At 36.1% G+C, this 25123-nt stretch overlaps 1 long non-coding RNA gene and 1 pseudogene across 4 annotated transcripts in view; both read left to right on the top strand.

Moving 5' to 3' along the window:
• LOC145217935 (molybdopterin synthase catalytic subunit-like) overlaps window positions 1–6890 on the top strand; it is an 8470-nt pseudogene extending 1580 nt beyond the window's left edge. The window contains exons 2-5 of the transcript XR_013857526.1: window positions 1816–2021; window positions 3403–3642; window positions 6014–6167; window positions 6630–6890. The product of XR_013857526.1 is annotated as a molybdopterin synthase catalytic subunit-like (transcript). The remainder of the gene's footprint in view (window positions 1–1815; window positions 2022–3402; window positions 3643–6013; window positions 6168–6629) is intronic.
• LOC145217938 (uncharacterized) lies at window positions 6891–25123 on the top strand. Of its 3 annotated transcripts, none has more exons than XR_013857527.1 (3): window positions 6891–7206; window positions 12332–12537; window positions 24544–25123. It is a non-coding gene; the product is annotated as an uncharacterized LOC145217938 (long non-coding RNA). The 3 variants fall into 3 exon arrangements; XR_013857528.1 differs by lacking the exon at window positions 6891–7206 and adding an exon at window positions 8136–8723; XR_013857529.1 differs by lacking the exon at window positions 6891–7206 and adding an exon at window positions 11264–11362.

Genomic DNA, 25123 nt, shown 5'->3' with positions numbered 1-25123 from the left:
AAAACTTACCGATCGTCACACTTGAAATAACATTTCTATTTCGCTAACATAGTCGTTAAAAGTTGAGTTGAGTTGAGTTTAGTACATTTATCTGTATTTTTAGGACGTTGTTTGACTATTAAAGTGACTGTCGGCTGGGCAAGTTACATAAAATAATGTTTTCTGTATGACAAATGATTAAAAACAGTTAAGGGCAGTTTGGCAATCAAAAACTATCCCCACAAAACAAATCAGCAAAATGTTTGAGTCGTTATGAAAATGAAAAATTGTAGAATCTAGCAGAACAGCGGCGTGCGCAATAGAGCAAAACTGAAGATTCGTCGTGTTTATTGCTTTATTTAGTTGTTCTTTTCGTCGGCTGGTTAGTCTTGCAGGCGTTACATACAAATTGCGTTAATAGTTAAATCCACCTGTCAATCAAAAGTCTATCGATCCGCGCAGAAAATTGTAATTCCGCGCAAAAATCCGCGCAATTATTTTGACGAAAAAAATATCCTCTGCGCAAAAATAAAACTTTCCAATCTGGTGACTGTATATGACATACAAAATCATTATAGCAAAGTTAAATTTTAGCGCTATCGCCTGTATTAGGTGCTGCGTCCAATTTGCTAGTAGTACAAGTAATGGCTCATTTGAAAGGTAAGGGTGTAGAACAGTGGTTCCCAACCTGTGGTACGTGTACCAGTCGTGGTACATGAAGGTTTTTCAGGTGGTAGGCGAGTAGCTTCCGTTTTTCACAAAAACTAGGTACGCGTACGCCCTGAAATGACTTTCCGTGCACTGTTAGCGACCAATTGGTGGACAGTAAACAAAAAACAAAAATCTCATTAAATTTAGTTGTGGTGCTTTAGTGTTATTTTAGTTGACCAATATTATTCTTCAGAATAAAAACTGATTCGATCAAAAAAAGAAGTGGTACGCGTGGAAGTACAGAGCGTCCAAGTGGTACGTTAAATTTAACGCCAGCGCACATCAAATACTTTTTGGATTGATTTCGGACATTATTTATGAATTATCAATCGCGAGTTTGATACAGCTTAGTTGTTGCTAGAAACTCGAGTGACTCATTTTAGAGGTATGGGTGTAGAAAAGCAACTTGTAAATTTGAAAGAGCTGCGTTCATTTTCAGGCCAGCGCACATCGAATATTGTTTGGGTGAATATGGCATATTGTTATTAATATTTCGACATGACTCCGATTTGCTCAAACATTGTGTTTGGACTTATTTTAAAGCTTGTGCTTAGGAGAAAACTCTGCAAGCCTTTTTCTAGAATACGCCTGGCGTTATGATGTTCATATTGATGCGCATTGATTTCAAAATACACATAATAATAACTGAAAAATAATAACTTTCACTCTGGTATATTTTTAGGTTAATATGTCATATTTTAGATGAATATTTAATTTCAGTATTATATGTTTTGTGGTTTTGGTGTAATTGCAATTGTTGGCTGCTTTCATTTAGGTGATAATTTGTACCGGTTATTTTTCTAAAATGAGCTATGCCCAAGTTGAAAGAGAATCCCTGTACATTGAGCAACATTTTCAGGATGCATATATTCTTAAAGTATTTGCTAAAGAACCATGATTATGATAAACCAAATCACCCCAATTCGAGAATTAAAAATTCTACTTTTGTGAGTACAAAATTACCCCTGGTTGAGATTCTTGCTACTTGTCATAACTGAATAGTGAATTGGATGCTTCAGGGCAGCTGTTTCAGTTGTTGTTGTTGTTGAGGTTTTGCTGGTATTTTAGATTTAATTGTGTTTTTGTGTATTTTTATGAGATGTTAAACTTTTCTGTGTTTAACAGGTTTGTTTGGTCACATGATCCAACATGTAATCATCTAAATTGCAAGTGACATCCATCATGAGTCTTCTATGCAAGCCTGATATAGAAAAGATTGGATTATTTTGCTTCTATGTTGGGAAATACCCTATCGGTAATGCACCATTGTGCCAAGATGGTGCTGACAGGCTTGTGAAGCGATTTTCCTTCCAATATGCATCATTTGAAAGGTAAGACTCTCTGCTGAAATTAGCTGCTGCTTTTGTTGTTAGTCTCCGAATGGCACTACACAACCCAATTGTGTCAAATTTGCAATATTACATGTATTGGTCTAGTGATGCACCCAACCCGCCTAAAGAGGTTCAGACCAAAACTGAATATTCGGCCGAATCAGGCCAAACCTAAAACCCCATTTCTTATGAATATTTTCAACTGAATCTCGTGTTGTTGATGCGAGTGAACTTAATTTTGACAAACCAAAATCACTTCACAATGCGGAAGCTTCACTAAACTTGTGATATTGCTTGTATTTTAGAGACACAACAAATAGCTAATCTATGATGTTTCATATTAAAAAGAAACGTTCCCTGCGTTCTCTCGAATGTTTGATGGATGTGGCTGAAACTTATACAGATGGTAGATATAGTAATGTAGATGTGTATCCCACTTTGTTTCTCAAGATAACCCTAGTATTCACCCCACTAGCCCCCTAAAATGGGTGAGTTTGCAAACAATGTCAGAATTGGCTAAAATTCACCAAGCATTCACCACCATATGGCAGATACGAATATATTTACTTTAAATTCATTGCGCGATGACCTTTTGCCGATTGCAAACTACAAAACAAAATTAATATCCGAAAAAAGTTATTCGCGAAAAAAAATTAATTGAATGACTGTGAAAATAAAACCTTGCGCCATCACTTGTTGCTTGACAATTTGTGATTGCTTTAATTTGCGTTGTCGCAGATAATTTAAACCTAAAAGGCAAAATCATTAGTTAACTCGTTTTGTAATGATATTCAGGCGAGTTTGAGTTTCAAATTAAGTTGGCAGTGCCATCTTATGACGACTGGATGATGATGTATTAACTAATAATGTTTTCTGGCTTGCACGATTTGTAAACCTTTGTGAAACCAGCCAACAATCGCATTTACACCAATTTTTACATCTTTGGTCACTTGTTGCTAGACCTTTAGCGATGGCTCATTTTAAAGATATGAGTGTAGATAATATGACATGCAAAAGTAGCATATGCATTGTTGGAGAATAGTGGTTTTCAACCTTTTCCATATCATAACCTGTTTTTACAACCAAATGTATTCTGCGACCACCTTTTAAAAATGTCCATATTTGTTTCACAATCACTAGAATAAAATCTCACTTTAGACCAGCAGTCACCAAACTTTTTCGCTGCGAGCCGGACACACTCAAGTTTTATTCTAATGTTATGCATTCAAATATGCTAGTTTGACATTTAAGTATAACGGTTTGTATAATGTTTATTGTTAACATGCCATTGTGAAAGAAAATGCCTAAAAAAGTCTTAAGCCAGGATGGAAATGACAATAGCTAGTTACATTACAACAACTAATGTTTTTTATTCTTTCAGACCTTCCGAGCTGAAAGGTTGCTTTGCTTTATGAGTTAATGAGGAGTACGTTGACCACACGTCAAATTCCCTGGTAATATTCCAAAGACACAAAGAAATAGCTGTGATTCCACCACTAAGCGGAGGTTGAAATGGATGAGCCTGTGTCTGACGTTCTTTTCACCCTAGAAAAACTTGATGTACAAACTTGTGTGGATAAAGTTACACACCAAGCTTGCGGTGCAATTTCAGTTTTTATAGGTACGTGCAGAAAATTTTATTGTTTGAATTTCCCAACTGTAACTACATGGAGTTCTGTTTGAAAATCTAATTCCATTTTATTACATAGTGAGCCCCATACACAACTGCTTCACTATTGTTTGGCCCTATAACAGGTTAATAGTAGGGCCACTTGTGTCTCTGCTACATCTAAATTATAAGTATAGAAGGTTTTTGGCCTGTGATATATCAGTTCTTTAATTCAGATATTTTTTAGGCTAATAAAGTGCTTTTAGTCCAGTTACCAAAGCTGGAGACATCCAGGAGAAAGTTTTTATGAATTATGGGTCTCCTTTCCTGAAAGGGGACACATATTGATTTTACTCGATTTGTTGTTTGTCCACCTCGTTTTGGCATGGAATCTTTGCTGGATTTGGATGAAACTTTCACAGATGGTAGATATGGTCATGTAGATGTGCCATTTGTTTTGTTTTTTGTTTGGCCTAAGCCCCCTAAAATGGGTAAAATTTTGAACAATGTCCGATTTGGATGAAATTTGGACAGTTTGTTCATTGTGCCATTTTAAGGCGTCAATTGTCGTGTTTTTCCCTGTAGCCCCAATATTTACCCCAACAGCCCCCTAAAATGGGTAAAATTTTAAACAATGTCCGATTTGGATGAAATTTGGACAGTTTGTTCATTGTGCCATTTTAAGGCGTCGATTGTTGTGTTTTATCCTGTAGCCCCAATATTTACCCCACCAGCCACCTAAAATGGGTAAAATTTTAAACAATGTCCGATTTGGATGAAATTTGGACAGTTTGTTCATTGCGCCATTTTAAGGCGCCAATTGTTGTGTTTTACCCTGTAGCCCCAATATTTACCCCACCAGCCCCCCAAAATGGGTAAAATTTTAAACAATGTCCGATTTGGATAAAATTTGGACAGTTTGTTTTTTGTGCCATTTTAAGTAGCCCCAATATTTGCCCCACTAGCCCCCTAGCGTGGGTGAAGTTTTTAAAAAGAAATCCAAATTGGATGAATTTTTGACAGTTTGTTGAAATTGGCATTTGTAGTTGTCCATTATTTTGTTTCAACCTATAACCCCAATATTTACCCTAGTAACCCCCCAAAATGCGTGAATTTTTCAACAATATTTAAGTAAAATGACATTGTGACAGTTACGGTATTTATGCCCGCAAACTTACAACAATGTCTTAATTGCATGTGATTTGAAAATTTGTACTTAACAAAACATGATTATCTAAGAAACACTGCCAATCACTTTGCGGTTTTGTGGACCCATGAGTGTCTGCCTGCAGAAACAAATCAGGGTTATAAAATTGTTGGCTAATATGGGACCCAATGTAAACTAAACATAGAAATATATATTACAGTTGCAAAATAGGTTGTAGTGTATATGCTACAGTCAAATGTGCTAAGCCACTCTTCTAGTTTTATACCATTTTACTTATTTTCTAATACATGTAAACAGCTGTATACAATAGCATGTTAATAGCTGTGTACAAATACATGTTAATAGCTTGATACAAATACATGTTAATAGCTGTCAGTGTTGCCAGGTCAAATTGCGGAAAAGCGCAACTTTACCAGTCAAAAGTAGCCCAAAAGGAGCCCAATTTTACAAATACCTGAAATGCAATTGATTTTCACTACTTTCACTTATTTGTGTGATAATTATTCAGGTTTCTCCTGATCAGATTTGATTTTTTTCATTTTAAAATTGAATTTGAACTGTTTCCAGTAACACTTTGTTGAACACACTCTGTTTACCCACATTTCATGCTGTTTTTTAAAAAAAAATTCAATCTCCACTTTAAAACAAACATGTTTCGCATTACTAACAAAGTAAGATGACCTATGAAACATAAAAGAATATTTTTTGCCAAGAGACAATTCTTATTACGTGGTAACAACGGATGAGTTTATTAAATTTCTTTCTTTGAAAAGTGAACGTTGCATTGCGCGGGCTGAAAGCATTCTTTTGCTCAGCTGGATGTTCAATCTCCGACGCTCTGGGCAGTTTCATTAGTTCTTTTGTCAAAATTGCTCGTCACACTGTAAAAAATGTCATTCACAAACCCGCCCAAAAAGGCGCAACCCGCAACTCATGAAAAAAGCCCGCAACTCGACGTCCAAAGTAACCCAATTCGGCGACAAAAGCGCAACCTGGCAACACTGATAGCTGTGTACCAATGCATGTTAATAGCTGTATACAAATACATGTTAACATGTATTTATTTGTATCTGTATAATGCTGTGCTATATTATAAGTTGCTTATCTTAACACACAAATAACTTCTCCATTTTTGTTTTTACAATTATGACTTTTGGTGTTGGGTGATGTTTGCAAATGTTTCAGCATCAATTTATTGAGATATGTGTTTCACAGGAACAACTCGTGATTTGAGGAATGGCCGACATGTCGTACAACTTGAATACGAGTGCTACCAAGCAATGGCAGAAAAAGAAGTGAAATAAATTTGCAACCAGACGCGGGAACGATGGCAGGAGATAAACAGCATTGCAATTCACCACAGACTTGAGTTGGTTACGATATTTGGCATTCCGTATTATAGACCTCATTTACTGAAAAATAGTGATTCTATGGGTTATGTTATGCAATTATGGCATAAAAAGTGTTATTGAAACTCTAGCTGATGGTAGATGTTTCATTAAAATCAATTGTCTCTTGGAAAAATTTAATTTTGCCAAGTTACACTTGTTGATTGTGGTTACCATTTATAACAACTTGCATATCATTTCCTCAACAACTTGCTGAAGCTTAGGTTTGGGAGAAATGTTTCATAGTTAAAATTCTTGGTTTTAAAAGATTTGTGAAGTTTGTTTCATTTTAGAAGAAACATTTAGTTAAAATGATGTTTAGGACCACCCCGGTTAAAGAAGCGGTCCACGTGTTTGAGCCTGCGGGCTGCGTGTTTGAGACCCCTGGTTTAGGGGTTTGTTGTATTTTAGAAGAAAGATTTAGTTTGAGATTTGATGTTTAGGACTGTCCCAGTTAAAGAGGCGAGTATTGTGATCGCGATTTCCTCACCACATCGCGTTGACGCACTCGCAGCAACACAGTTTTGTATCGACACATTGAAAGCCACCGTTCCAATTTGGAAGAAGGAGGTGTATAACGATGGCACAACAGAATGGATGGAAAACAAAGAGTGCACCTGGAAGATTTCTAAACAAACTTGACTCTGTTATCACCTCCAAGCAACATGTACATGAAGTTCATTGTAATTTTGTTTTTGTCAAATAGTGAATTTTGCATTTCTCATTGCAATTTTTTGCCTAATGGTGCTTTTAATATTTTGATTAAGTTATACATGGTCAAATAGTTTCTAACGTGAACAGGGTTGTGGCTAATAAGGTTCTATTTTATTTTTGGCTTGTTTTTGCATTGTAAATTTGAAACTTGTTTACTTTTGTGATTTATTTGTTTCTTGTTCTTTAACAAACAGATTCATTGAACCCCCTCACTAATTTAAAGGTTTAATATTGCAACCAATAAAACTTACTGATGGAAGATGTTAATATTTTAACAGGTTCTGCAAGAGTATTTAATCGCAAGAGGTAAGTTCCCACCAAAAATGTATTGGATTGGTTTGCTTTTGTTGGTAATTTTAATCTTTCTGGCAAAAGGCAAAGTTGAAAACCTCTGGGCCGTTATGTAAATGTAATTGTTTTGTGCAAAACTAAAACTCTCCGTACAGGTTTTAGGGAAAGTGCAAATTTATGTTGGGATAAGCGCGTGGTCGCTTGGATTATAACATAGCAAAGTACTTTAAATGCCAACGCTAAGCTACTTCTATCATGCAGTTGGTGAGATTTGGTGAAAAAATTCTGGGGCGGCGTCCGTCATAACTGCTGCTCCTGTGTTTATACTTGAGAAGGCAGATTAAGATTGATTTTAACATAATATAAAGGGAATCCATAAAATCACATGTTGTTTGCTAACAACATAATTTATTTTTTAACGTTGTGATTTGTCAAAGTTGTTTGTTTACGAGCGTTTTGTGAAATTTAGTCACGCTCCAACGACCATGACATGAAAGTTTTGCGATTAAACAAACGCTCTTGTTTTCGAATGCGACAATTTAGGCGGTAATTGCACATTTAGAGTTAAAATAATATTTTCGACTTTGATTGACCGCAGATGTTAAAAATCGTTGTTTGTAAAGTTTTCTGAATCTAATAAATATGACGTAATAAATGTAGAGTTTTGCAACTGTGATTTCAGTGTTTACTTATGACGTAATATTTTTCCAGAAGTTTCCATTGTCGAATCATAGCTGCTAAAGGCTATGTCCAATTTCAAATTGGGTCAATCAATGGATACAAATATATTTTTTACTTTGAATTCATTGCACGATGACCTTTTGCCTATTGCGAATTACAAAACAAAGTTAATATCCGAAAATTTATTCGCGAAAAAAAAATTAATTGAATGTCTGTGAAAATAAAACCTTGCGCCATCACTTGTTGCTTGACAATTTGTGATTGCTTTAATTTGCGTTGTGGCAGATAATTTAAACTTAAAAGGCAAAATCATTAGTTCACTCGTTTTGTAATGACATTCAGGCGAGTTTGAGTTTCAAATTAAATTGGCAGCGCTGTCTTATGACGACTGGATGATGTTGTTTTTAGTAATAAATTATTTGTTTAGTAATAATAGTAATTAGTAATAATGTTTTCTGACTTGCACGATTTGGAAACCTATGTAAAACGAACTAATAATCGCAATTACGCCAATTTTTACATCTTTGGTCACTTGTTGCTAGACCTTTAGCGATGGCTCATTTTAAAGATATGAGTGTAGATAATATGACATGCAAAATTAAATAAGTTGAATTTTAGGGTCAGTGCACTTTGAATATTTTTTCGATTGATTATAAGTTGTACCTTGTTAATTATGAATTTTCAATCGTGAATTTGTTACAGTCACTTTGCTGCTAGAACATTTAGCAATGGCTCATTTTATTGATATGACTGTATATGACAGCGTGGTCCAACTGCAGGCCCCCGGGCCAATTGTGGCACGCGAGATAATTTTGTTGGCCCGCGAAAGTCCCAACATTTTAATGACAACTGTAAGTTTGGTTTTCAATAATTCAATGTTTTTTAAATGTGAGGATTAACACACTAAATACTGCAAATCTCCTATTGTGACGCATGACAAGGCAATGTGTAATAAAGGGTTCTGCTTCTATAAACCGTTCGGGGGTATTTTTCGCGCTAGAGTGGAAACGGAATGTTTTTGACAGTTTCTACTTAGTAAATAACTATAAAATAAACTTATCTATAGATAAAAAAGGTGTATAGTTACCCTAGAGCAGTGGTTCCCAAACTGTGGGCCATGGCCCAGTACTAGGCCACCAAGACATTTTCAATGGGCCACAGAACTATTTGAACAGATTCTACTCTTTTGTAATACTGTAGATATTATGCGCTTTGTTTTGAAAAAACATAACATTTGCAAAGAATTCTGAATCTTGTAGCCAAATTTGAGGAGCATGTATCTCATTAAAAATAAATTGCTAGAAACTATTTCGCCTGTTTTTGAGTTATTTTTTTGTCTGTGCCAAAATTTACAGTACGTGGTGAGCCACGAATCGCTATTAAATAGACATTTGGGCCACAGACCAAAAAAGTTTGGGAACCCCTGGCCTAGAGTTTGACCCAGAAAAAAGTTTTTCCTGCAAAAATGTAAACCTTGGCCCGCGTAGTAAATTAACGATTTTGAATGGTCCGCAACAAAATAAAGTTGGACCACACTAGCGCTATCGCATGTATCAGGTGCTGCGTCCGATTTGCTAATAGTACGAGTAATGGCTCATTTTAAAGGTATGGGTGTAGAGCAGTGGTTCCCAACCTGTGGTACGCGTACCACTAGTGGTACATGAAGGTTTTTCAGGTGGTACGCCAGTAGCTTCCGTTTTTTCACAAAAAACAGGTGCACCCTGAAATGACTTTCGATGCACTGTTAGCCACCAATTAGTGGACAGTAAACAAAAACTGATTCGATCAAATTAAGGCCCGTTTACACTGGACGCAGCATAGCGAAGCGAAGTTGGGCGAAGTTGAGCGAACGGGGTGTTTACACTGGACGTAGCGTAGCGAAGCGAAGTTGGGCGAACGTGCAACTTCTTCGGGGAAACTCTTACACACAGAAACATTTTGGCAAAGGAATACAAACCATTTAATGTTTATTTGTCAATAAATAACTTAAATCATATATATTTCACTACAGTTTGAATTAATTGACATTGTGACGTCATATTACGTGTACATATGTATCTGTTTACTGTACAGTAATAAAATGTTTGAATCACCAAGATGCAAAAAGAAAGTTTCCGGATTTTTCTTTGCCATATCTTGACAGGATGTCATTAAACATATGTTACCGGACCCAACTACTGTTTTCTAAGAAAAATTTCTGTCCTATTTTTGATTAAAATACCTGTCCTTTTTATGTAAAAATGATGGTCACTTTTCATGTACAACATGGAAACATAAGCCATAGCCACAAACAGTTTATTGAAAATAAAACTAACATCAAACCATTTGAAATACTGCATAATTTATTGCTTATTGGCACAGTAGTGTTCTGATGTTTAATTTAAAGCCACTTCACAACATCTGCCTTGAAGGAGACTTGAATGACCATTCATCAAGATCTTTTAAATCTAAATAACAATACTCTGGTTTAGAAGTTTATTTAAGTGTTACATCTAAATTACAACACATTATAGTTTAGTTTAGCAGAGTAATTAGGTGTGAAAAATTATAGTTGGATAGTATTCACATATTAAAACTACTTTTATCTAATAATTTTTCCTACTGCACATAACATACAAAATTAGGCCACAAAATTACACCGACATTTGAGAGAATAGCATGTGGATGATGAGGCAAAAAGTATGCAAATGCCAAAATCTTAAAACATTACAAAAGTTATACTGATTAATGATACATATCAAAAATATCACTACACAATACAAACTTATATATGGTAAATCCAATCAAGCCAGACATAGGAATCCATGGTCATCCAGGAACCAGAAATCTGAAGCTTAATTTGCACACATTAAAACCAGTTTCACCTATTTAAAAAAGTTTTGTATTGACATAACACCTGGCTTGTATAACATATAGATGTCTTCATTTTACCTGCTACACAAAACATAAGTTTTCATGACTATATATCACACAAAACTTTTCTTGTAACTGCAGGTCCGCTCACATACACATCTTAGTTTGCTATAGTGACTATCCCTTCATAATATTACTATAATTCACATGTACATATTTTTTAAATTGACTGCTATTTGTTTTATTACACTTACTTCAAATTCAAGCAGTATTTTTATTGATTTAAAAAAAATAATCTACTAGTTTTACATTTTTTTAGACAGCCAACTGTTTATTTTTACTGACAAAGTAAAAATTGTTACTTTTAAACCTTCACCTAGCCTACTGTACAGTTTTCGGCAAAGTTTCTGGCAAAAATTTACGACTGTACAGGAACCTTCGCCCAACTTCGCCCAACTTTTTCGCTACGCTCACGAACCTCGGCGAAGGCTGCGCTCAGTGTAAACAGTCCCATTGAAATCCATTGTAGCGAAAGGTTCGCTCAACTTCGCTTCGCTACGCTATGTCCGGTGTAAATGGGCCTTAAGTTGTTCTGCTGCAAGAAGTGGTACGCGTGGCAGTACAGAGCTTCCAAGTGGTACGTTAAATTTAATGCCAGCGCACATCGAATACTTTTTGGATTGATTTCGGACATTATTTATGAATTATCAATCGCGAGTTTGGTACAGCTTAGTTGTTGCTAGAAGCTCAAGTGACTCATTTTAGAGGTATGGGTGAAGAGAATAAAACTTGTAAATTTTAAAAAGAGCTGCGTTCATTTTCAGGCCAGCGCACATCGAATATTGTTTGGGTGAATATGGCATAATGTTGTTAATATTTTGGCATGACTCCGATTTGCTCGAACATTGTGTTTGGCCTTATTTTAAAGCTTGTGTTTAGGAGAAAACTCTGCAAGCCTTTTTCTGGAGTACGCCTGGCGTTATGACATTCATATCGATGCATATTAATTTCAAAATACGCAAAACAATAAATGAAAAATATTTTTGCAAAAGTTTATGCACTGAAAACCTTTAGAAGCATAGAATGTTGAGTCAAACTTTCAGTATCTTTTAGTTTAAAGCAATAGCGATTGTTGGCCAGTTTCACTCTGATATATTTTTAGGTTAATATGTCATATTTTAGATGAATATTTAATTTCAGTATTATATCTTTTGTGGTTTTGGTGTAATTGCAATTGTTGGCTGCTTTCATTTAGGTGATTTGTAATGTGTGCCTGTTATTTTTCTAAAATGAGCTATGTCCAAGTTGAAAGAGAATCCCTGTACATTGAGCATCATTTTCAGGATGCATATATTCTTAAAGTATTTGCTAAAGAACCATGATTATGATAAACCAAATCCCACCAATTTGAGAATGAAAAATTCTACTTTTGTGAGTACAAAATTACCCCTGGTTGAGATTCTTGCTACTTGTTAAAAAAGAATAGTGAACTGGATGCTTCAGGGCAGCTGTATAAGTTGTTGAGATTTTGCTTGTAGTAATTTGAGTTTATTATTATTGTTTTTGTGTATTCTTATAAGGTGTTAAACTTTTCTGTGTTTAACAGGTTTGTTTGGTCACATGATCCAACGTGTAATCATCTAGATTGCAAGTGACATCCATCATGAGTCTTATATGCAAACCTGATAAAGGAAAGATTGGATTATTTTGCTTCTATGTTGGGAAATACCCTATTGGTAATGCACCATTGTGCCAAGATGGTGCTGACAGGCTTGTGAAGCAATTTTTCTACCAACTTGCATCATACAAAAGGTAAGACTCTCTGCTGAAATTAGCTGCTGCTAGGGATGTTTAAAGTAGAATAGCTAGGTATCCTAGAATAATTGTTTCGAATCTAGAATATGGAATCCAATTCTTATATTATTTTTGACTGTGCACTCATTAATCATGACAACAACTTAAGTAGACTAGCTTAATACATTACAAAACATATTCTTCATTTATAATGTAAAAAAAACCAACCAAAACCATGAAAAACAACTTTGCACAACTGCATTGAAACTAAATGCCCCCAAATACACAAAGCCAGAAAAATTAGCATAAGTTTAAAAAATAGTTATATTAATTATGGGTCCCCTTTTTTCTTTTTTCTGTCTAACTCTGGTTTGTAACACTCGTTTGGTAAAGAATGAGTGCTTTAAATTTATTCAAATTTGGACAAATGTTAGTTATTAATCCAAACTTGATCCTCCAGAAGTTTGACCCCGAATTACCCAGCGGTTCACCCACAGGCCCCCGAAACGTAAATTTTTTAACGCTGGTTTTGTAACGCTGGTTTGGTAAAGAAAGAGTGCTTCAAATTTGGACAAATGTTAGTTATTAATCCAAACTTGATCCTCCAGAAGTTTGACCCCGAATTACCCAGCGGTTCACCCACAGGCCCCCAAAACGGAAAATTTTTAACGCTGGTTTTGTAACGCTCGTTTGGTAAAGAAAGAGTGCTTAAAATCTAATCAAATTTGGACACATGTTAGTTATTAATCCAAACTTGATCCTCCAGAAGTTTGACCCCGAATTACCGAGAGGTTCACCCACAGGCCCCCGAAATGTAAATGTGTCTAATGCTCGTTTGGTCAAGAAAGACACTGTAGGCAGAAGTCCCAAGAGAGTAACTCACTGGTTTACGGTAGCAGGAGGGCTCAGCTTGATGTCGGACAGACTTTTTATGAGACGTCGTTTCGGTGATTAGAAATCAGCTGTTTTGCACAGCAATGCTACTTCGTTTTATTAAGTTATTACTCACAATTTCAGTTTTGGCAAAGGTTGCACACCTATGACGTGATTTAAACCTAATAAGCGTGCTTCGTTTCGTATATGTCAAGCACAACTTTGTTAATCAAAATAAAGATGAAAAAATAAACTTGACATTTTTGCAAGATAAATGTTTTTTTAAATGCTCGTTGTCAGGTTGGCCGCCGTTACTTAAGGTCAACTAGTAGGTATTACTAACACAGTTCAGAACTTTCTTTCGTCATAACGTAGCGTTTTTTTTTGCCATCAATTTAGGAATCAATACTCAAGGCATGTATAAATTAGTATCAACAAAATTTTCAGCTCTTCCGGCAGTTTTTTATTCTACTGTGCCAACGTTTCGATGTCCCATACGAAACACCTTCATCAGGGTAATGACATACAACCGCCTTTTGTGTGTGTTTCGCCGCCCTTTTCGCTTTATAATAACTTGTGTTTGCAATGTATGTCATTACCCTGATGAAGGTGTTTCGTATGGGACATCGAAACGTTGGCACAGTAGAATAAAAAACTGCCGGAAGAGCTGAAAATTTTGTTGATACGTTATGCCTGGCAGCAACAGTGTATTCATGTATAAATTAGGTTAAACGGTGTTTTTGAACACTAAGGACGGCGTGCTATCGTAAACGGTGTCAAAAGGTCAAACAGTCGTTTGGCGTGTGCACCCTAAGAGGTTACTACAGGTCAATGGTACTTTTGCTAAACAAAGTTAAAGGAACAACAATTTGTTATGTATACACTTGTAGCAAAAAAATTATAGTGTCTGTAACACAACTGTTACAGCTTTCTAGAAAAAGAGTGTGTTTAAAACCTGACGTTGGACGTCAATATCTGGTCAAAGCAAGAGAATCAATTGAAAATTTTTTTTTCGTTCTTTTTTAATGTTTATGTAATTATATGACAATAATAGTGCAAAAAGAATAGGAACAAAATTTTTTTATTGTTGGGTTAATGCTTTCTAAAAATTTGTCCTCAAAAAGCTAAAAGTCACCGCAACATTTGTTAACCGTAAATCTGCACAAACACGCGTGTGGGGACCCATTCGTTTTTGTTTACAAAAACAATCATATGTGTTTACTTTTTACCAACGGCGAGAGCACACATTTATATCGGTTCCAATTACCCAATATAAACGGCAAAAATGGATTCTAATCTAACTGGATTTGAATCCAAAGGTTTCAATATTCTACTTTGAACATTCCTAGCTGCTGCTTTTGTTGTTAGTCTCCAAATGGCAGTACACAACCCAATTGTGTCAAATTTGCAATAGCACATGTATTGGTCTAGTGATGCACCCAACCCGCCTAAAGAGGTTCAGACCAAAACTGAATATTCGGCCGAATCAGGCCGAACCTAAAATCCCCATTTCAATCCCCATGGATGTTTTCAACTGGATCTTGTGTTGTTGATGCGATTAAACTTAATTTTGACAAACCAAAATCACTTCACAATGCGGAAGCTTTACTAAACTTGTGATATTTTGCAGACAACATTGCTTGTATTTTAGAGATACAACAAATAGCTGATCTATGATGTTTCATATGAAAAAGAAACGTTCTCTGCAAATTTACAAAAAAGTTTACCGAACCCGCCTAAAAAGGTTTAATTTTTACCTTGAACAAAAACTTTCTGTGCTGTAATTTGTGTTAGTTGTGGGATGAACCAAATTATCCTAATCTGAGAATATGTAATTTCCGTTTGAGTACAAAATTGCCATGCTTGATGCTTGTTACTTGTAAAAATGTGTGTCAAAATTTGCAGTAGCACATGCATTGTTGGAGATTAGTGGTTAGGGTTAGTGGTTAGTAATGTACACTGGCGTAGAGTACGGGGGTGCGGGGGTGCCGCGCACCCACGGCCTTAACCTTTGTATGACGTCAAAATCGCATCTTTGTTCAAGTTACGTCGGTTAATTAAAACGTGTTTCCAGCTAAACAAATGCGCTTGCATTCACGCCATTGATCGAACAGACGTCGGTTGAAACGTAACAATTGTAATTGTTTCGCAATAAATGAGCTTTTTTTAATGCAACATAAACATGACTTACAGACTAACGTTTTAGTATTATATATTTGTCGCAATAACTCTCTGCAATAAAAAATAAATATAAAAATAGTTAATTTATGGTTTCCTAAGCCGAGTTTAATGTCCGTTTGCAAAGCTCTGCAACGGCCTAAACTTGTTCCAAGGTGACCTAAGTTTAGGCGTTAACAATACATAGTCGCCTATATTTAAAACGTGAATTGCTTTACTTTTATTCCCCGCCGTAACACGTTACTTTAAAATTAATCGTTGTTAAAATTGCTGATTCGGCAAATCGTCCGATTGTTACATCAGACGTTATCAGACGCAGAGCAAACCAATCGAACCCACAGAAATTGCGCCAAGTGACTATTTGCCAATTAATGTGATAGAAACTACATGCTAAAGCACGTAAAAGGTGGACCGTAATTTGGTCTTATACGGGTACAGATACTGTACGTGGTATAGGCATCGTTTTTGGAAGATCAAACGGCGCACCCCCAGTATTTTTTGAAACTCTACGCCTATGGTAATGTAGATGTGCATACCACTTCGTTTTTGTTAATAGCCCCACTATTTACCCCGCTAGCCCCCTAAAATGGGTTATTTTCTTCCCAAAGTTTGTCCAACTCGTTTTTCCATCAAATGTTTGATTGATTTGGGTGAAATTTACACAGATGGTAGATATGATCATGCAGATGTGCATCCTACTTTGTTTTTGTTGATAACCCCAGTATTTACCCAGCCAGCCCCCTAAAATGGGTATTTTCCCCCAAAGTTTGTCCGACTTGTTTTACCATCAAATGTTTGATGGATTTGGGTGAAATTTACACAGATGGTAGATATAGTTATGTAGATGTGTATCCCACTTTGTTTGTCCAAATAACCCTAGTATTTACCCCGCTAGCCCCCTAAAATGGGTGAGTTTGTAAACAATGTCAGAATTGGCTAAAATTCACCAAGCATTCACCACCATATGGCAGATACAAATATATTTTTTACTTTAAATTCATTGCGCGACGACCTTTTGCCGATTGCAAACTACAAAACAAAATTAACATCCGAAAAAAGTTATTCGCGAAAAAAAAATAGTTGAATGACTGTGAAAATAAAACCTTGCGCCATCATTTGTTGCTTGACAGTTTGTGATTGCTTTAATTTGCGTTGTCGCAGATAATTTAAACTTAAAAGGCAAAATCATTAGTTAAATTGTTTTATAATGATATTCAGGCGAGTTTGATTTTCAAATTAAAGCGGTTGGCAGCGCCGTCTTATGGCGACTGGATCATGATGTTGTTTTTACTAGTAATGTTTTCTGGCTTGCACGATTTGTAAACCTATGTAAAACCAGCCAACAATCGCATTTACGCCAATTTTTACACCTTTGGTCACTTGTTGCTAGACCTTTAGCGATGGCTCATTTCAAAGATATGAGTGTAGATAATATGACATGCAAAATTAAATAAGTTGAATTTTAGGGCCAGTGCACATTGAATATTTTTTCGATTGATTGTAAGTTGTACCTTGTTAATTATGAATTTTCAATCGTGAATTTGTTACAGTCACTTTGCTGCTAGAACATTTAGCAATGGCTCATTTTATTGATATGACTGTATATGACATACTAAATCATTATAGCAAAGTTAAATTTTAGCGCTAGCGCTCGTATCAGGTGCTGCATCCGATTTGCTAATAGTACAAGTAATGGCTCATTTTTAAGTATGAGTGTAGAGCAGTGGTTCCTAACCTGTGGTACGCCTACCACTAGTGATACATGAAGGTTTTTCAGGTGGTATGCCAGTAGCTTCTGTTATTCACAAAAACTAGGTACGCCCTGAAATGACTTTTGATGCGCTGTTAGCGACCAATTGGTGGACAGTAAACAAAAAACAAAAATCTCATTAAATTTGGTTGTGTTGCCATAGTGTTATTATGGGTCCCCTTCTGAAGGGGACACATATTGATTTTACTCAAAATGTTTGTTTTTTTCTTTTTTGTCTTCTCCCCAAAGTTTGTCTGACTCGTTTTTCCATCAAGTCCTTGATGGATTTGGATGAAATTTACACAGATGGTAGATGTAGTTATGTAGATGTGCATCCCACTTTGTTTTTGTTGATAACCAGTATTTACCCTGCTAGCCCCCTAAAATGGGTATTTTCCCCCGAAGTTTGTCCGACTTGTTTTTCCATCAAATGTTTGATGGATTTGGCTGAAATTTTCACAGATGGTAGATGTAGTTATGTAGATGTGTATCCCACTTTGTTTTTGTTGATAACCCCAGTATTTACCCTGCTAGCCCCCTAAAATGGGTATTTTCCCCCAAAGTTTGTCCGACTCGTTTTTCTATCAGATGTTTGATGGATTCGGCTGAAATTTACACAGATGGTAGATGTAGTTATGTAGATGTGCATCCCACTTTGTTTTTGTTGATAACCCCAGTATTTACCCTGCTAGCCCCCTAAAATGTTTTTTTTCCCCCGAAGTTTGTCTGACTCGTTTTGCCATCAAATGCTTGATGGATGTGGCTGAAACTTATACAGATGGTAGATGTAGTTATGTAGATGTGCATCCCACTTTGTTTTTGTTGATAACCCCAGTATTTACTCCGCTAGCCCCCTAAAATGGGTATTTATGGGTCCCCTTCCCTGAAGGGGACGCATCTTGATTTCACTCAGTTTTTATGGGTCCCCTTCCCTGAAGGGGACACATATTGTTTTTGTCTATATTTTTTTTTTCTTTTTTTCTTTTTTTCTTTCTAACGCGGATTTGTTCCCACGTTTTGGTCAAGAAAGAATGGTTCAAACTTTTTCAAATTTGCACACATTACAGATATTGGTCTAAAGATGGTCCATGTGAATTTTGACCCTGTTTGCTCCCTCGGTTCACCCACAGCCCCCCAAAACGTGAAATTTTTAACGCGGATTTGTTCCCACGTTTTGATCAAGAAAGAATGGTTCAAACTTTTTCATATTTACACACATTATAGATATTGGTCTAAAGATGGTCCATGTGAATTTTGACCTCATTTGATCCCTCAGTTCACCCACAGCCCCCCAAAACGTGAATTTTTTAACGCAGATTTGTTCCCACGTTTTGGTCAAGAAAGAATGGTTCAAACTTTCTCAAATTTACTCTTATTATAGATATTGGTCAAACGATGGTCCATGTGAATTTTGACCCCGTTTGACCCCTCAGTTCACCCACAGCCCCCCAAAACGTGAAATTTTTGAAACGGCTATACTTGCTAAAGCAGATGTTTCTGGAGTTTCATACTTTTTGATTGGTACATTGCAGCGTATTTTAAACTATTTTGTAACTTGAAGTTGTATATATCCATTTTCACCCCTTTACCCCCAAATATTTGTTTGTTTGTTCACATGTTATTGAGGCCAGAAATACAAGACTTAAACTGCTGAAATTTTTAACAGCTGTGGATAGGGTGCTCCTTGTTGGCTGGTAAAAATTTCAGTGCAATCGGCTCAGTAATAGTAAAAATATGTTTTTACATGCTGTCTTCTGTCATATTTGTGCTCGCTCAGTGCACAGCTGACGCAATGGGAGTGATTGACGATAGTGGCACATGGAAAAATGCCTCTGCTTCACGCATGAACGCAGTCGTCACTTGACCATTTTCTCTCTGGTTGGAATTGAGATGATACGGTGTTAGTGATATTGCGCTGTAAACGTTAACGCTGCGGGGTCACGGCAGGGACAGGCGATGCGTATGACGTCATGACCGTATTTGCCTGTCGCTCAGTGCACAGCTGACGCAATGGGAGTGATTGACCATAGTGGCGCATAGAAAAAATGCCTCTGCTTCACGCATGAGCGCAGTCGTTACGTGACCATTTTCTCAGTCAGATAGAAGTATCAACTCTCAAGGGAGTAATTCACTTGTTTACGATTAAGGCGGGTGAATGCAGCGGGAGTGCTCAGCTTGACGTCCGGACCGACGTTTTATGAGGCAGTCGTGTCGGTGATTAGAAATCAGCTGTTTTTGCGCAGCTATGCTATGTCGTTTTATTAAGTTATCAAGCACATTTTAAGTTTTGGAAAATTGTGTTTGAAAACTGAACTTGAACGACAATATCAAGGTCAAAGCATGAGAATAAATTGAAAGTATTTCCTGTTATTTTTTCCTATTTACTGTTTTTTTGTAATTATATGACAATAATGATGCAAAAACAATACGGACAAAACTTTTTGGGTTAAGGCTAAAGTTGGTTAAGCTTGTCCTTAAGAATCTAAAAATAACCAGGATGTTTGTTTACCATAAATCCGCACAAACGCGCATATGGGGACCCATTCGTTTTTGCTTGCAAAAACAATCATATATGTAGATCAAATGATGTGTATAGTAAATTGGTAAATATCTAACAGTGATTGTGCCCTATTTTTACTGTTACCAAATCGCATATGCATATGTGTGGGGACCCATTAGATTATGCTTGCAGAAACAATTAGGTTATAAAGTGCCAGGAAAAAGATAGGGACCCAATGAAATGTAGGTGCCAAATATATATCCATTATAAATATAGTAAATGGAATATGTGATACATCATTAAATATGATGTAGTATATATAACCCAGCAATATATAGGAAAACCGCTATTCTAGTTTTTTTTTTCTTTTTTTTTTTCTTTTTTTCTTCTTTTTTCTCCGGTGAAGTTTGTCCATACACTTTTGGCATGAAATCTTTGATGAATTTGGATGAAACTTTCACAGATGGTAGATATATTTATGCAGATGTGCCATTTGCTTTGCTTGACTTGATAACCCCAGTATTTACCCCGCTAGACCCCAAAGTGTAAAACGTTTTTGTATGTTGGTGCACACCACAAACGAAAAATTTCTGTAGTGTAATAGTATAATAAAGGCACCAGTACATACGGTAGATGTGGTTGTGCATTACTTGGTGGACGTTTTTGCACATGCCAGTCAGAGGGGTATTAACAGCCTTATGACGTCAGAAGCGTTGACGAATGTTGTCAATAACACCTCTAGTGGTTAGAATCTTAAACATTGTTCGATTTGGATAAAATTTTACATGACTGTTAATTGGGTCATCGTGGTTTCATATTTTACACTTTTGGGTGTTAAACCCCATCAGTTACCCCACTGACCCCCTAAAATGGGTGAGTTTTTTAAACAGTGTCAGAATTTAGTGAAATTTGAAATACTTGCAGAATTTGTCATTTATAGGTGTCAATTGTTTTATTTAACCCTGTAACCCCAATATTTACCCCTCTAGCCCCCTAAAAAGGGTAAATTTTTTAAACATTGTCAGAATTTGATGAAATTTGGACAGCTTATAGAGTGTGCTATTTATAGTTGTTGTTTGCTATGTTCAACCCTGTTGCCCCAACATTTACCCCACTAGCCCCCCAAAATGGGTCCATTTTGTAAACAATGTCAGAATTGAATGAAATTTACATAGCTTGTAGAGTGTGCCATTTATAGGTGTAGAATGTTGTGTTCAACCCTGTTGCCCCAACATTTACCCCACTAGCCCCCCAAAATGGGTCCATTTTGTAAACAATGTCAGAATTGAATGAAATTTACATAGCTTGTAGAGTGTGCCATTTATAGGTGTAGAATGTTGTGTTCAACCCTGTTGCCCCAATATTTACCCCACTAGCCCCCCAAAATGGTTCAATTTTTTAAGCAGTGTCAGAATTTAGTGAAATTTGAAATACTTGCAGAATTTGTCATTTATAGGTGTCAATTGTTTTATTTAACCCTGTAACCCCAATATTTACCCCTCTAGCCCCCTAAAAAGGGTAAATTTTTTAAACATTGTCAGAATTTGATGAAATTTGGACAGCTTATAGAGTGTGCTATTTATAGTTGTTGTTTGCTATGTTCAACCCTGTTGCCCCAACATTTACCCCACTAGACCCCCAAAATGGGTCCATTTTGTAAACAATGTCAGAATTGAATGAAATTTACATAGCTTGTAGAGTGTGCCATTTATAGGTGTAGAACAGGGGTTCTTAACCTGGGGTGTACGCACCCCAAGGGGTGCGAGAACTGTTCCTAGGGGGTGCAGGGGTGCTGAATCATTAGGGTTGGTTAGGTCTATTCTATTTAAGCAATTACAGAAGGGGGAGTGAAAATTGGTTTATGATTTGAAAGGGGGTGCGAAAATTGGTTAGTGATTTGAAAGGGGTGCAGCAAGGAAAAAAGGTTAAGAACCACTGGTGTAGAATGTTGTGTTCAACCCTGTTGCCCCAATATTTACCCCACTAGCCCCCCAAAATGGTTCAATTTTTTAAACAATGTCAGAATTGAATGAAATTTACATAGCTTGTAGAGTGTGCCATTTATAGGTGTAGAATGTTGTGTTCAACCCTTTTGCCCCAATATTTACCCCACTAGCCCCCCCAAAATGGTTCAATTTTTTAAACAATGTCTGAATTGAATGAAATTTGGACAGTTTGTAGAGTGTACCATTTGTAGGTGTTGGTGTTCTGTTAAACTCTGTAGTACCTATCATTTACTCCACTAGACTCCTAGAGTCATGTACAATTCACCATTAATAGGAGCTGATTGTTGTGTTTTAGCCTATTTTCTCACTATTTAACACTTTTTTCTCAGATAGTCATAAAATAGAAAAACCTTCAAAAAGGTATGAATGGAATGAATTTGAATAGTCTTTATTTCATAAATCATATTTATTTAGGCACAGTACTGATCACTGTGTCTGATGATACAATGCCAAACTTTCTCATTGTAATCTCTTGAAATGCATTATTTACAACTTTGCATGTGTGGGGACCCATGAGTTTCTGCTTGCGGAAGCAACTAAGGTTATAAAAGACAGTGGATGATATGGGACCCAATATAAAATAAGTGTCGGATGTAAATATATGTTAAGAAATAGGTCACAGTGTCTGTGCAATGGCAATATGTGCTAAGCCACCCTTCTAGTTCCCCCTGAAGTTTGTCCGACTCGTTTTTCTATCAAAAGTTTGATGGATTCTGCTGAAATTTACACAGATGGTAGATGTAGTTATGTAGATGTGCATCCCACTATGTTTTTGTTGATAACCCCAGTATTTACCCTGCTACCCCCTAAAATGGGTGAGTTTGTAAACAGTGTCAGAATTGGCTAAAATTTTGATAGCTTATAGAGTATGCCATTTATAGATGTCGATTGGTGTGTTCAACCCTCTGCCCCAACATTTACCCCACAAGCCCCCAAAGTGTAGAACGTTTTTGTATGTTACTGGGCACCACAAACGAAGATTTCTGTTGCTCAATAGTGTTACAAGGGCAAGCAGTTGTATGTTACTCGTTTGTGACTTTGTGGATTGCTTGGTGAACAGTTTTGTGCCATGGCAGTTAGGGGGTTGTTAACAGCCCTATGACGTAAGAAACATTAACGGTTGTTGCTCAAAACACCTCTAGCGGTCGGAATTGTAATCATTGGCAGATTAGGCTGAAATTTTGCAGTACTATTGATTGAGTCATTGAGGTTTCATATTTTTTTAGTTTGTGTGTCGGACCCCATTTGTTACCCTACTAGCCCCCTAAAATGGGTGAGTTTATTAAACAGTGTCGGGATTGGATAAAATTTGAGTAGTATGTGAACTATGCTATTTGTAGGTTTCAATTGATGTGTTTTACCTTGTAGCCTCAACATTTACTTAACTAGCCCCCTAAAATAAATGCACTTTTAAAAACTGTCCCAATTATATGAAATTTGCAAAGTTTATTAAACATACTAAGTCCTCAAATGTTATGTTTTGCCCTGCAGCACCACAACTTAACCAACTGATCTCTAAAATGTGTAACCCTTTTCACAATGTTCGAATTGAATGAAAATTGGACAGCTTGTAGAATTTGCTATTCATTTTTTGTTTTACCTTATTATGCCACTACTTACTCCTTCGTTTCTTTGACAAAGAACGTTAAATAGGACATACTTCAAACAATACCGGGGGTGAATCAAAATTTATATAGTTTGTACTCTACATAGTATTAATATTTAAGCCCAGTCTCGATCACTGCGTTTTACCTTACAACACTAACCTTTCACATGGTTATCTCTTGAAATGCATTATCTACAACTTTGCATGTGTGGGGACCCATGAGTTTCTGCTTGCACAAACAACTAAGGTTATAAAAGATAAAAATAAATAAAAAGCAATAAAAAGTTCGTTTTCGGCCGAATTTTCAAAGAAGTTTAGGCTGAAACTGAAACATTGGAAAACAGTGTATTCAGTGGATATGTTTTGGCCTACCAAAACTTTGGTGCATCACTAGTGTAGATCATTTACTGCCTGCTCAAAGCATTTGTAGTCCTTATTGTTTTTTACATAGGCTATTACCAAGTTTTGTTTGTTTTTACTTGCGAAAACAATCACGTGTGTAGATCAAATTGTGTGTATGGTGAATAGATAGATAGGATACACAATATATAAAATGGAAATATATAGGAAAGCCACCTTTCTAGTTTGTGTTAGTTGTGGGATGAACCAAATTACCCTAATTTAGAAATATGTAATTTCCACTGCAAAATTGCAATTGGTGGATGCTTGGTAAAACTTAACAGCTAACTGGATGCTAAATTTTGAAAAATGTAAGTTAAGCTGCTTGTTTTTGTCTTAAAGACCTTAAACCTGACAACATTTTTGGCATACGATTTTTTTTTAACTGATCAGTCATCATGACAACGAGTCAAGCAAGTTTTTTTGTTGCCATGAAATGATTCCAATTATAATTGATGTTGCTTAAATGGCACAAATATTTTGTTTCTTGTGACTAGCATTTAACAGTGTGTTGTTGATGTTTGACCTGTTAACAAATCTTCTTTAGGTGCATACATATAATATATTGGACAAGTTTAAACTTGTAACTTACAACTTGAGTCACTGAAATTTCACAAACATGTCTGCTTGGAAATGTTTGACATTGTGTGGTTTGTGGTTCGGCAGACAATAATATTGCTGAAATAGTGTTGATACAAGATGTTTTCTACAGAAACGTAGAGAAGAGATGTGTTTGAACTGAACATTATCGGACCCTTCAACAGTTCATGATCAACAGACAATCACCGGTTATTTTCCATTCTTAGTTACAGAAACTCAAAGAAGATATGCTTCCTTTGGACAATAACTGCATTTTCATGTGAATATTTTATGATAATACTGCATTTTTGCACCGGGCAATTGTATGTGTGTTTTCTTTTGTGCACAAAATCACTTGCATGTCTTTGCTGTGTATAATGTTTTCTTCTAGCTTGATCAGTGTTGTTTGTTTGTTTACATTTTAACTTGAGGAGATGAGATTTGATAGAGATTGATTCTAACATAAGAACAATCGAATCCATAAAACACATGTTATTGCTAACAAATTTGTTGGTTTGTTGAGATTTATCGAAATTATTATTTATGATGACATTTTTTGGAAATTGAGTCACGCTCGTAATGGCAAACGCATGCAAAGTGCTACCATAGAAAAGTTATATAAATTGGCAACAAATTCTTTTTTATTTAAATTCATCACACAATGATATGTTGGCGATTGCAAACCATGGATACAAAAGTTACTTTTCATTTGA

The sequence above is a fragment of the Phallusia mammillata genome, chromosome 3 (genome assembly GCF_965637545.1).
Source record: "Phallusia mammillata chromosome 3, kaPhaMamm4.hap1.1, whole genome shotgun sequence".
Classification (NCBI taxonomy): domain Eukaryota; kingdom Metazoa; phylum Chordata; class Ascidiacea; order Phlebobranchia; family Ascidiidae; genus Phallusia; species Phallusia mammillata.
Note: the sequence above shows the minus strand (reverse complement) of the source record. Positions and strands in the feature narration are given on the sequence as shown.